The sequence below is a fragment of the Mustela putorius genome, unplaced genomic scaffold, assembly GCF_011764305.1.
Source record: "Mustela putorius furo isolate JIRA1106 unplaced genomic scaffold, ASM1176430v1.1 tig00000174_pilon_pilon_pilon, whole genome shotgun sequence".
In the NCBI taxonomy this organism is placed as follows: domain Eukaryota; kingdom Metazoa; phylum Chordata; class Mammalia; order Carnivora; family Mustelidae; genus Mustela; species Mustela putorius.
Window position 1 is genome coordinate 32,268,903 of NW_025421304.1, and position 14,571 is coordinate 32,283,473.

At 39.2% G+C, this 14,571-nt stretch overlaps 1 protein-coding gene and 1 pseudogene across 2 annotated transcripts in view; one reads left to right on the forward strand and one right to left on the reverse strand.

Moving 5' to 3' along the window:
* The window catches only part of GLG1 (golgi glycoprotein 1), a 161,386-nt gene that overhangs the window by 92,029 nt on the left and 54,786 nt on the right, over window positions 1-14,571 (reverse strand). The gene's annotated exons all lie outside the window — the stretch shown is intronic.
* On the forward strand, window positions 1,902-2,498 carry LOC101671827 (annotated as a pseudogene).

Here is a 14,571-nt window from a genome sequence, read left to right on the forward strand (position 1 = left end):
GGGATCGAGCCCCACATCAGGCTCTCTGTTCAACAGGGACCTTGCTTCCTCCTCTCTCTCTGCCTACTTGTGATCTCTCTGTCAAATAAATAAATAAAATCTTAAAAAACAAAATAAAAATAAACACAAGAGAATTCCTAAGTTACCTTTTCAAACTTTTCCCTGTTTCACCAATACCTTAATAAATATAATTATACATCCTAAGTCTCAGAAACACAAAAACAGAAAAAATAAACAGCAGATTCTTTTTCCAGAGATGAATAATCACCCTTGCCTTAGAATTTAAGATTAGTTTAATTTAGGATTAACTATTAATTAATTTAAGATAAACTACTTAAGATTAAATAGTTTACATCATCAACTGCCCCCAAAATAGATCAGACAAAAGTATCTTGCTTCTATGTATTGCCTTAAGGCTACAGATTCCATATATGACAAAACTCAATTTTTTTTTTCATATTCAGTTTTCTTTTTGTTTAGTGAGGAAACTAACAGACCAGGTAAGACTGTGATATTGTTAATTTCAATTCTGATTTTACCAGTTAACTTGTGCTATTATTTGGGAGAAGCCAATCGTTAATCTCATCCTTTGCCATTAGAATTTTTGAATCTGAGGGGCACCTGGGTGGCTCAGTGGGTTAAAGCCTCTGCCTTCAGCTCAGGTCATGGTCCCAGGGTCTTGGGATCGAGCCCTGCATTGGGGTCTCTGCTCAGCGGCAGCGGGGAGCCTGCTTCCTCCTTTCTCTGCCTGCTTCTCTGCCTACTTGTGGTCTCTGTCTGTCAAATAAATAAAATCTTTAAAAAAAAATTTTTTTTTGGATCTGAACTATGGTAAAAAGAGAAAAACACATTTTTTAAAAACCATTTTCCTATAAAAAATAGACCCACCCTTTCTGAAGCCCTCTGACAATTTTGATAGTATAACTACCAACTCACAACAGCTTACATCTGTGAAAAATATCCACTTCCAAATAGAAGGATCATTTAAATTGTCTCTGATGCCAAAAGTTGCTTTCTTGTGAGATATATATATACATATATATACATGGTATTGATTTAATCTACTGACGGCAGCTTAAACTTTGATTTTCAGAACAGAAGAATAACTAATTCAGGATGAAAGATTTCAACTCTTGAAGTCAATGTTCAGGATCAGTCTCTGAATGAGAACCTGACTCACAGCAAGTACTGGAGCTGCTCCTCCATTCTAAAAATATCTGCCACAGGGCACCTTATTCATTCCAAACTGAATAAGAATTTCAAATCTATGTTCTAATTCTTACTTGGTGTAACCATGACATCACAGAGCAGGCAAATGCACAAGAAATTCTGCTACAGTAATTTGGCTACGAGTTTTACCTATCTTGAAATTCTTCCTTTAAACATTAAAATCCTAATGAAATAAATTCACAAAACCCCTACTCTCTCTGGCAATATTTTTCTTTTCAGATAACTGAGGGCAGTGGGGCATCTGGGTGGGTAAGTTGGTTGGTCGTCCGACTTAGGTTGGTCCTCCGACTTAGGTTTCTGGCTCTGGTCCTGATCTTAGGGTGTGGGATTGAGACCCATAATGGGTTCCACACACAGCACAGAGTCTGCTTAGGATTCTCTCCCTATCCCTCTGCCCCTCCCTCTTTCCCTCTCTCTGAAATAAAATAATCTTTTAAATAAATAAATAAATAGCTGAGGGCAGTTCCAGGAAGGCAGTGATCATAGTTTGGGCCATCACAACATGAGGGACACACTGGCATTCAATATACATTTATTTGGTTGACAGAAATTCTACCTGATTCTCTAGGCTTCCAAAGGCAAGCTGTCAGTTACTGAGGTCACAATGAAATAAAGAGCTTCTCCTCAACTTCTTCCTTTTGGGTCTATGTTTCAGGTTTTTAAATTTTAACATCAGTGCCACATTAAAACCAAAACTATGCAATGACTTCAAGCTGGATGGGACAAGAAATTACTAAATAAAGAGATCAAAGAGCACTATTCTCAGAAAATTAAGCCCACTATTTCGGTTTCTTGATGGAAAAGTACTACGACAGAGAAGAAAAGGGTTATCAAGAATTACATTTCTGGGGTCAAAATGGCGAGCAGGCCTGCCGCTGCAGCATCAAGCCAGTGGCTGGAGGGTATTCAAAAGTGGTACTACAATGCTGCAGGGTTCAACAGACTGAGGTTAATGCAAGATGATATGATATGTGAGATGATGTGAAAGAAGATGTAAGAAGGCTTCCTGAAAACCTTTACAATGACAGGATGTTTCTCATTAAGAAGGCACTGGAACTGACCATGAGGCATCAGATCTTGTCTAAAGAGCAATGGACAAAATATGAGGAGAATAAATTCTACCTTGAACCATATCTGAAAGAAGTTATTCGGGAAAGGAAAGAGAGAAGAAGGGGCAAAGAAGTAATCATGGAGTTGAAAACTGGTTGCAGCTGCCCTCAAGTATTTTTAAGAAGTTAAATAAACATGAAATGTACAATTTAGAACTATCTGAGCTGGAAATGTATTGCTTTAAATAGATGTCTATTATCATTATTAAAAAAAAAAAGAATTACATTTCTGGAGTTCCTCTGCAAACGTCTGAAGGAATTCATCACCATTATTTATTTAAATCCAATTCTCCAGGTAGAAACTGCTCATGCTTCAAAAGAAGCTTTTAGAAATGACCAAGAAAAAAAAAAATCCCACATGAATAAACACGAATGGATTAGATCTGAAGGGGAAAAAAAGACAACTTCTGAAAGTCAACTCATCTCATGAGACAACTTATGTTGTCTCTTTAACTCCCACCCCGCCACCACCCCATATCTATCCTTTTAATAACTTCTAAAATCAGGCAGATATAAACTGGTTATAACTTATGTGTAAGGTAACTTTCTGCCTCAGAAATCAATCAATCTCATGCAGAATCTCTCAGTAAACTCTGCCTCATTTCCTTCTTGCAAGCACCTATCTGGGACAGTTACAAGACTGCCTGACTTTGGGAAGCACGTGTGAGGCACAAAGCAATGCGTGTGGATGAACACCAGTCAGCCTCATGTAAGGCGCGGAAAGGACCTGCATTTTCTTAGTTCCATGGGGAGGGAAGAAATGTTGACAGGGAGAGGGGCTGACCATTAAAAGAAAAAAAGAGGGACGCCTGGGTGGCTCAGTTGGTTAAGCGGCTGCCTTCGGCTCAGGTCATGATCCCAGCGTCCTGGGATGGAGTCCCACCATCGGGCTCCTTGCTCCACAGGGAGCCTGCTTCTCCCTCTGACTCTGCCTGCCACTGTCTGCCTGTGCTTGCTGTCTCTCTCTCTGACAAATAAATAAATAAAATCTTTAAAAAAAAAGAAAAAGAAAACAGAGCTAAAGAGCAAAATGTGACTATATCCCCAGGATAAAAAATGGAAAAATAATTAAGAGGAAATCATAGGAACGCCATCTTCTAGACAGAAAGAAAACCCCTCTTCTTAGTTTCTCAACAGCTGCTTAAGGAAAGGCTTCCTAGCTAGCTTCCACGGAGTCTAACAAAGCCGCTCCTCTGTTCTTCCCCAACTCCACTCGGTCCGCCATCTGAGTGCCCCGGATCTAACTCAACAAAGATTCTGCATAAAATTTTCAGTGGTCTTTATCCAACTAAAATTTGCTGCTAAATTAAAGAATAAAAAGGAACTTTACTCTTTTGTAAAGGGGAAATACATACATCACCTACTAAACAGGGAACTGTTTCCATCTAATTGTCTCAAACCACTGCAAACACACATTCAACTTGTCATGTGAGCGGCAATTTTGTTTTGTGAGAAATGAAACTCTAAGTTATACTTCTGTTCTACAGAAAGTAGAAAACTTTTCTTATAATATAGGGAGAAGGGAGATAAAAGCCAGAAGAATCTGTTTTAGCCTTAATTTTTAAAAAAGTGAAAGGGGAAATACAGACGGCTATGTCTTAACTCTTGTTGAAACCATCGTTTTTTATTAAAAAACTTTTATTTAAAAAAACCTTGTATTAAAAAAAGAAAAAACTAAAACTAAAGTATAACAAAATTAAAACTGATAAAAAGGGGTGCTCAGAGGGTTAAGCCTCTGCCTTCGGCTCAGGTCAGTCTCAGGGTCCTGGGATCAAGCCCCGCATCAGCATCAGCAGGGAGCCTGCTTCCCCCCAACCCTCTGCCTGCCTCTCTGCCTACCTGTGATATCTCTCAAATAAATAAATAAAATCTTTAAAAAAAAAATAAAGCTGATAAAAAGAATTTTGATGCTTTTTAAAGATGTTACTAAAACTGTGCTATGTTTATTCTGAACAATCTCAAAACCTGTAAGTACTAGCAAGGGATAAGAATTTACTATGCTTCCCATTAAGGCCTGATCCTGACTTAGAATCTCTACATGCTTTTTAAAAAAGAATCTCTATACATATTCTTGACTCAAACTACATGGCATACTTATACCATTTAAATTTAGGTCAACTATATTCAGTGTATGTGGTATTTCGGAGGTGATTGCAGAGTTGGCAATTTACTGGTTACAATAAGTGAGGGAAAGAAGAATAAAGGATGGTGGTGCCCTGCTCAGTGGGGAGTCTGATTCTCTCTCTGCCCCTCCCTGCTGCTTGTGTTCTCACTCTCTCTCAAATAAATAAAGAAAATCTGAAAAGAATAATAGTAAAACAGGAATACACACTGGTATTCACTTACACTTTTTTTTTTAAAGGATTTTATTTATTTATTTGACAGAGATCACAAGCAGGCAGAGAGAAAGGAAGGGAAGCAGGCTCCCTGCTGAGCAGAGAGCCCGACTTGGGGCTCGATCCCAGGACCCTGGGATCATGACCTGAGCTGAAGTCAGAGGCTTCAGCTAACCCACTAACCCACCCAGGCACCCCATAGTATTCACTTACACTGAATAAAAGCTGCCCTGGTGTTACTGGGCCAAACAGATGTAAGCAGGCACATAACTTTTTATACTAATATAAAAATTATGAAAAGGGGCTAAGTGTGCTAAATGTCCTTAAATGGACAGGACAGTACTGCACACTGAGGAATGGTCCCTCCTAACCACCAAAAGCATTCCTACTGAAAAACACCGACTTAAACCATGTTCACATTAGCACCTCAAAAGGTTAAGTACCTACTGATTCTTATCCTAAAATATTTAAATATAAGGTATCTGTCTTACCAACAAAATATTCCACTACATGCAAATTGAAAATATAATTTCCCCAAATTTTGTTTGAAAAGTCACACAACTATTAGCTATTCAAATTTTAGAAAAAACATCAACTATTTTAAGAGATATTTAATTTTTCAGTTATTTCTCACTTAGTTTGAACCAGGCTTATAATTCCCTCTGAGCTTTAACCATTTTTTTGACAAACCAGGCAAGAACATTTATAAGCACTTCTCTGTAAGCTGAAATGTAGTATTTTCCTTTGAATCTTTGGAAAGTGTAATTTCATTAGCTGCCTCAAGATACAAGTATAGTGTATCTCTTTAGTAAAGCATTAAACTGTATTACAGAGGTGCATGGGTCGTTTGGTCAGTTAAGGATCTGACTCTTGATTTTAGCTCAGGTCGTGGTCTCAAGCTCTGCATCAGAATCCGTGCTAGGAGTCTGTTTCAGGTTCTCTCTCTCTCTCCCTCCATCTCTGCCCCCTCGGCCACCACCACCCCCGCCCCAATCTTGCCTGTACATGTGCCCTCTCTCTCTAAAATAAATGAATAATTTTTTAAAATCTTTAAACTGTATTATAAAGGGTTCTATGTTCTTGAAGGGTGAAAATCTGTCTATTCCATTTTTTTATACACAGTGCCTAGTACATTTAGTACAAATAGTAGGTACTTCTATTTGTTTCAAGAATAAGTGAACAAAGTTACTGAAAACTAATAAGCCATATGATAAAGAAAATCTACCTGTGTGCCTTTATTTTCAGGAGAATTAGCTAATTTTATATTGAAAAGCCTTAACAGTAATTTTATATGATTAAGAAACATCTGGATGAAGATCACAATGAATTAAATGACCACCCTAGCATAGGACAAAGAACAGGAAGAGCCCACTTATTTGGAAAACGTAACACACCTAGTCAACACAAGATAAAATACACAGAAGTAAGAGAAAGGAGGACAGCAATTGGTTCCTTCTATTTGTCATGTTCTGATCTCTCTCCATCGCAAAGAACTACAAATTTTAGTCCATCTTCCATCACTTAACCCACACCTAGAATGAGTATTTGCAAATCAGTTTCCTTCTAGATATTTGGTCAGGGGAGGAGGGTTAGTAGAAGAGGAAGAGATGATTATTCAGAGAAGACACAGTTGTGGAGTAGTACCAGCACTGCAAGGAATACGAAATTGACTGTACTAATCTTGTCCTAAAAAGTATATACTTTCCTTTCTTACAATAGTCATCAAAAGCTTTTCTCTAAAGATGGGTGAGAGATTCCATCAAGTTTTGAGTACATGTTTTTATAATGTGGCCAAACGTTAAAGCTGGTGGGAAAAAGAGCTGCAAGACTCAACTGACAAGATCCCATGATGTCCTGGAATCTTAATATATCTCGGCCAATATGCTGACTTAAAAAGATAAGCACATGGGGAGCAGCGGCTCTGCTTCATGCCAGGCAGTGTCTCCGCAGGGTGTGGGTTTCCTAGTGGAACAGCAGTCACACCATATGGTGCTGCTTTTATTGGCAGAGGCAGGACAGAAGCTGCCAAAAATTCAATGTGCTATTTTGGGCCATGAAACGTGATAATTCCCAAATTTAAAACATTACGATTTTTAAACCAAAAAAGATCTTTTTTAAGATTTTAAAGATTGGACTTTTGTAATTCAAGGCTCAACTAGGTAACAGCTGTCTTTGAATTAAGACAAAGACACAAACAAAAATCAAAAGTTGGGGAATAAGCTTGGCAGCTATTCTCTGAAAATAGTATTTTTTAAGGATTTAAACAAACTCTATAGTTATATTGTAAATGTAAGGGTGTAATGTGTAGAAACAGTTTCTGAAATACTACATTTTGAAAACACTGAACAAGCGCAGTTGATGTGAGATGGTTAAAAGACGGTTCATCAATAGGATGGCTTCTGTTCTTTCTCTCTAGCCACTTCTGTAAGTTCTAGCAAAGCAATACAATTTCAACTACTCAAATAAGATGATATAATGTTTGAACTCTGAGCAAGCCTGGAAATATTAACGTTGAATCCAACAAACTATTTAACCCTTACAAGTGCAGCCCTAGATTGGAATAATTAGGTCCAGGATTCTAAAATCAACTTCAAATGCTTTATTGAGGATGGTAATATTAATTTCAGAAAAGCAATTTTTGAGCTTCCACACTTGTGTCAATGCTAGCCTTTTCCCCAAGCCTGATCCTTTTTCCTGAATTAGGTTAATTATAGATAATAAAAATAGCTCTTCATTTGCCCTGAAATAAAATGGGTTTTAGGAACTGCTTTACATAAAGCAAGAAAAATTTAAGAGAAGGACTAGGTTCAATCTAAAATCATAAGTGAAAACTCCATTTTCCTGCCCACCCAATACACTGCACAACAATAAACACAGATTATCTAAAGTAAGGTGAACTGTAAATGCAAATAACATTCACCTAAAGAGAGCTTTGGTCCAGCAACCCAAATATGTAGAAACTACTGAGGTGTACAAGCTACTGAGGTTCTCAAAGTGCATCAACATCAGCATCTACAAATTCTTAGGCCTCCACCCCTAGATCTACTAAATCTGTGTTCTAACAAGGCTTCCAGGTGCTTCAATGGATGCTAGAGTTTAAGAACCACAGAGGAGTTTTGATATACGAAAGACAAAGTATGCATGGCCACTTGAGTGGCTCAGTCAGTTAAGTGTCTGGCTCTTGGTTTCGGCTCAGGTAGTCCTGAGATCAAGGCCCATGGCAGGCTCTGCACTCAGTGGGGAGTCTGCTTGAGACACTCTTTCCCTCTCCATCCTTCTTGCTCTCTCAAATAAATAAATCTTCAAAAAAAGAAGAAAAAAAGAAAAAGACAAAGTATACCAAACCAGATTGTTGCTTAAAAGCAATTCAACAACTTTCACTTGCTCTGCTAAACCTGTTATAATTTCCTAAGAATACTAATGCCTAGAAGTTATATATTAATCAGAGGCTGACGACAGCAAGAAATAAGAAATTCCTTCAAGTGCTGTATCTCCCCCCCCCCCAGTAATCTCTACAACCAAGGTGGGGCTCGAACTCACAACCCTGACATCAAGAGCCACATGCTCCAACTACTCAACCTGCCAGGCACCCCAATGCTCTTTTTAGTAAAAGAGAAGACTGCCTTTTAAATGGAGTTGGTCAATTTGTGTGCAGGTATGTGTGTTGATGGAAAGGGGGTTGCCTTTAAGTGTTATGCCAAAGACTATAATGATGTTATACAGCTGATTTAAATGTATGAGGGAAATGATGTACCAGGAGAATTACGGCAGAGGAAGAAGAGGAAAAAGAAGACAAGCCATTTAAAATACTTGTTTCCAGGGACACCTGGGTGGCTCAGTTGGTTAAGCAGCTGCCTTTGGCTCAGGTCACGATCCCAGTGTCCTGGGATGGAGTCCCACACTGGGCTCCTTGCTCAGCAGGGAGCTTCTCCCTCTGCCTCTGCCTGCCACTCTGTCTGCCTGTGCTCACTCTCTCTGACAAATAAATAAAGACTTGTTTTCAGGGCACGTGGCTGGCTTAGTCAGCAGAGCACGTGACTCTTGGTCTCAGAGTTGTGAGTTTAAGCCCCTTAATTGGGTGTGGAGCCTACATAAAATAAAATATTTAAAAATAAATAAAATACTTTTTTCACCTACAAGCTATTAAAGATCTTACACATTAGTCCAAGTAGACACAACAGAAGCTAGTCTAGAATAAGAAGATAATTATAACTAGAAGAAAATGGAAAACACCTTTCCATTTTTTCTTTTCCTATAGTCTTTCACCCTTCCTCCTTAAGCATTAAGTTTTAACCAAAAAAGTTTGAAGTGTATATACTTTAAACCATTGCTATGACTGTGAATGTGGAAAGTAAGCCATATAAAAACTTCCCCAAGCAATCAGAAGCATATCCAACATTTGCCTGAGACTCGATACCGTCTTTTCTGGGGTGAACTGCCATCTTTTTCTTCAAGTGTCTTGACTGAGAAGGTATGAACTCTGTTAAGCTATGGTCCTTCTGCTTAAACCACTGTTCAATCGATGCTTTGATTCAAAGTTCTCTCACCAGTTTTGAAAACACGTGATCAACACTAACCTGTACATGAAGGAAAATAATTCTTAGGGGAATTAAACAGGGTACTGGAAGAAGACTTTGAAGAACAGTTGTCATTTGAGTTAGGCCGTGAAAGAGGAAGGGGAATTTCCACAGAGGAGAAGGAAGAGAGATATCAGGCTTAGGGAACGATGTTCACGCCTTCATTCCCCCTCATGTAGGCGCTGGAGATGCGGTGCTGGATGAGACTGTCACAGGCACTCCCTCATGCAGCTGTCATTTGAGAGCATGGAGGTAAAGAGAAAATAGGAAGACGACTAAAACAACAGCAAATTTTGTTGTGAAAGAAACAAACTAGTGAATAACGAGTAACAGTGGGAAGTTCATTTTAGATGGGGAGGGCAGGAAAAGCTCTGTCATTTAAAAGCTGAGTTCTAAAGGGAGAGGATGCAGCTATGCAATTTTGGGTGGGGGGGAGGTGGAGGTGCAGCAACAGCATTCGAGGCAAAGGGAACATCACACTGGAAAGAGTCTAGCCAAGCTTTAGCAGCTCAAGATGGGTATGGACAGAGCCAGTGGCAAGTCAAGTAGCAGAAAACGCATTCAAAAAGAAAGCTGGTAAGGAGTTTGGATTTTATTAGAAATTTAATGAGAGGGGCGCCTGGGTGGGTCAGTCAGTTGGGCAGCTGCCTTCAGCTTAGGTCATCATCTCAGGGTTATGGGACAGAGCCCCACATCAGGCTCCTTGCTCAGTGGGATGTCTTCCTTTCCCTCTGCCCCTACGTGTACACACTCCGGCATGCTCTGTATCTCAAATAATAGTATCTTAAAAAAAAAGAAAGAAAGAAAGAAAGAAATGCAATGAGAAAGTGTAAAGGATTTCAATTAGGGGACAGACACGATGAAATTACTTGTGTAAAAGAAATATTGCTTATCCATCACATTGTTCTTTTGATTTTTATTTTTTTAAAAATTATGTGTGTGTGTGTGTGTGTGTGTATCTATTTATTTATTTATTTAATTTGAAAGAGAGAGAGAGCAGGAGACAACACAAGTAGGCAGAGTGGCAGGCAGAGGGAGAGGGAGACCAGCAGACTCTCCACTGAGCAGGGAGCCCGACGCAGGGTCAATTCTAGGGCACTGAGATGGTCACCCAAGCTGAATGAAGTCAGTGGCTTAATGGACTGAACCACCCAGGTGCCCCGATCCATCACATTTCAATAAAATTAAAAAAAAAAAAAACTTTGAGATATACTTTAATAATAAAATTCACACATTTTAAGTGTACAGGCTGGTGGTGACTTTTGAGCAATATATGTATCCGTGTAATCACCACCACAATCAAGATACAGCACATTTCCATCTCTTCAAGTTCACTTGTGTCCCTCTACAATCTCTTCTGTCTCCACCCCTGCCTTAGGCAGCTCATGGTCTGAATGGAATAATTTCTATGTCTATTCACTTTCAATTACAAAATGTCTGTGAAGGTCACCCATGACATTCTGTGTATCATTAAGTTATTCCCTTTGCTGCTGAGTGGTACTCTGTTTTATAAGCATACCATAATTTGTTTATCCATTCCCCCATAGACAATTAGGGTGTTTCTGGTTTGGGCTCTTATGAAAAAACCTGCTCTGAACATTCATGTACAGATCTTTACATGTGAGTATGTTTTCATTCGAAGGCTAGATTTTCTGGGTCATATGTTAAGTATATGTTGAAATATAAGAAAATTACAACAGTTTTCAAAAGTGGTTATACCAATTTAGACCCCCCCCTCACCACCAGCAATGCATGAGAGCTTAGCTGCTTCAATTCCTTCTGTTCTTAATTTTACCTATTCAAGTGGATGGTGAGTGGTATATCATGGTTTAAATATGAATTTCCTTGATGACTCATGATATACAGAATTCATGCATTTGATAAGGGACATTTTAATATTTTTTATAAAGCACTGTTCAAATCTTTTTTCCTGTTTTTGGAAATAGAGTTGTTGGTTTTTTTTTTTTTTTTTTTTTTTTTGAAAGAGAAAGAGAGCATGCATGCTGCCACAAGTGGACGGGGGTTGGGGGGTGAGCAGGGGCAGAGAGGGAGAGAAAGAATCTTCAGCAGGCTTCATGCTCACCCTTGAGTCCCAAGTGGGGCTCATCTCACGACCCTGAGATCATGACCTAAGCCAAAATCAAGAGTCAAATGCTCAACTGACTGAACTACCCAGGTGCCCCAGGAGTTGTTTTATTATTAAAGACTTCTTGATTTATTCTAGACACAAGTATCTTCCCCTAGTCTGTGACTTGCCATTTTATTTTCTTGATGGTGACATTTATGTATTTATGTATATATATATATGTATTTCTATTTTAAAATAATCTCTACACTCAACACGGGGCTCAAACTTACAACCCCAAAATCAAGAGTCACATGTTCCACTGACTAAGCCATGTGGGTATCCCTGACGGTGACTTTTAAAGAGCAAAAATTTTATTTACGAAATCAAATTTAACCAATTTTTTTAATGGCTACTGTTTTTGTGTCTTAAAAAAATCTTTCTCTATTCCAAGTTGATGAAGGATAGTCTCTATTTTCTCAAATTCTTATAGTTTTAGTTTAGGTCTATGATGTGTTTCAATTTAATTTTTGTGAAGTAGTGCTGAAATTAATTTTTTTTTTCCAAATAAGTATAACAGATTCCTCAATAAACTGTGCTAGCACAACTAAATTTTCCTTTTTGGCACCTTTGTCAAAAATTATTTGGCCACACATAAGTGTAGAGGCTGCTTTTAGGCAATAGACTTAGGCAGTGGAAACTTGATCAACGCAAAAGAGCCCACCATAACCCTCTGGCTGAATACAAAACAGGCCCATCGGGTGACCCATCTTAAAATACCCAGAAGGCCGAACGAACCAGTGGGCTACTCATAACCAGGCACAAGTACCACAAAAGGAAAATTCCCTGTGTTCCCTCTATACCCTCTATACCTTCCCCTTTAGATACAGCCCCCAAACACTGCCTCACTGCAGACAATCTCTCTTTGCGGTCCTGCTCACTGCTCCCATGTGGTGTATTCAATAAACTTCTATCACCTTTGTCCTAGCTCAACTGAATTCACTGTCTGCACCTCCAGCTTCTACCTGATCAGGCTACCCCACTTGGAGGACCCCATAATATGCAGACCTAGTTATGGACTTTCTATTCTGAACCACTGATCTTAAAGGGACAGACAGTATTTTAGGTTTGGGGGGCCATATATAATCTCTGTTATACTCAACTTGGTAACTGCAGGTCAAAAGCAGTCTTAAGGAGTATGTAAACTAACAGGTTTTACCTCGTTTCAACATGACTTTCTTTATAAAACACACATCCATTTCATGGACCTCTGATTTATAAAATTATCTTTCTGGCAACACCATACTATCCTAACTGCTTTATAGTAAGTCTTTGTAAACTGTCTTGAAATACAAGTAATGCAAAATATCTAATTTTATTCTTCTTTTTCAATTATTGAAACTATTTCTAGTTCATCTGCATTTCCATATAAATTTTAGACTCTGCTTGTCAGTTTCCTACTCCCTACCTTTCCTCTCCTCCCAAAAAAGCCTGCTGGGATTTTGATTGGGATTGCACTGAACTGAATCTCCAAATCCTCCAAACCCAGGAAGATTATCTCTATTTAGTTAGATCTTTATTTTCTTTTACCAGATTTATTCCCATGTATTGTTTTGTTTTGTTTTCTTTTAAAGATTTTATTTATTTGACAGAGAGAGAGGTCACAAGTAGGCAGAAAGGCAGGCGTGGGGGGGGCAGGATCCCCGCTGAGCAGAGACTCTATGAGGGGGCTCAATCCCAGGACCCTGAGACCATGATCTGAGCAGAAGGCAGAGGCTTAACCCACTGAGCCACCCAGGCGCCCCCCACCATGTATTGTTTTTTTAATGCAAATTTTAATATCTACTAAAAACATATAAAAGCAAAGCAGACCTTACTTTTTTGTGACACAAACGATCAAATTTTCCTACACTAACTGGGTGTCAACAAATTTATTTCTATACTATCTGGAATTAGTACACACCCCACAAGTTGAAGTCATCCAAATGACTGCCCTCATTTCAGATGCAAGTCATGAGTCCCAAGCCCCAAGGACACTTATGTATCTATCCAACTTGGCTACAAATTTGAGGGTCCTAAGACTCCCTCAATCCAGTTGTATAACTCTCTAGACTGACTCACAGAACTCAAGAAAACACTTTATTTACATTTACCAGTTTGTTATAAAGGATACAACTAAGAAATAGCTAAATGAAAGAGATGCTTAGGGCAAAGTGGGAGGAGGAGCCACAGGGCTTCCAAGGACCTTCCTGAAACCTTAATATTTTCAACAACCCAGAAGCTCCCCAGGTCTTCTAGCTCAAGTGCTTTTATGAAACTCAACCTCCAGCCACCCACCCCCACTACCTTGTTAGAGGTGGGTGGTGGGATGGAAAGTTCCAACTGTCTAATCTCTTGGTCTTCCATCAGATGACTACTTTAAGACACCACATTCACAAAGACTCAGGTGTAATGGAAGGAGGCTTGTTATACATAACAAAAGAATTCCTACCATTCAGGAAATTCCAAGGGCTTTAGGAGCTCTGTGCCTGGAACCCAGGATGAAGACCAAATGTATTTTTTATCATATCATACTCTAAAAAATTAGGGAAGCTTCTTTCCTTATAAATATGACACAAATTGGGGCGCCTGGGTGGCTCAGTGGGTTAAAGCCTCTGCCTTCGGCTCAGGTCATGATCTCAGGGTCCTGGGACTGAGCCCCACATCAGGCTCTCTGCTTGGCAGGGGGTCTGCTTCCTCCTCTCTGCCTGTGCCTCTGCCTACTTGTGATCTCTTTCTGTCAAATAAATAAATTTAAAAAATATATATATGCCACAAATTCACCAGTGTGAAAGTGGTATCTATGAGTATCACTTGGTCTGCTCTACAACTATGTTTCTATAACTCAAAATTAGCTTGGGTCATTTCAACCACAATTCTCAGGGACCCAGAGAAAAGAAGTGGTTTCCAAGGAGCTGCCTTTACAGTGAGTCTCTCTGCAGCCATACCCTCAGTACAGCACAGGCTATGGTACAGGGAGAATTCTCCATTCTCCCATATAGCTCACTAAATCCAGTTTTTACTTCCTCTTCCAGGAGACAGAAACTCCCCCTGCTAACTTGTATTTAAGGTCATGGTTGAGTCATGAAACCCTGTTTGATCTCTTTCTTCAAAATTTGACTATTCTGGGGGTGCCTGCATGGTGCAGTCTGTTAAGCCAATTCTTGGATTCAGCTCAGGTCATGATCTCAGGGTCCTGGGATGGAGCCCTGTGA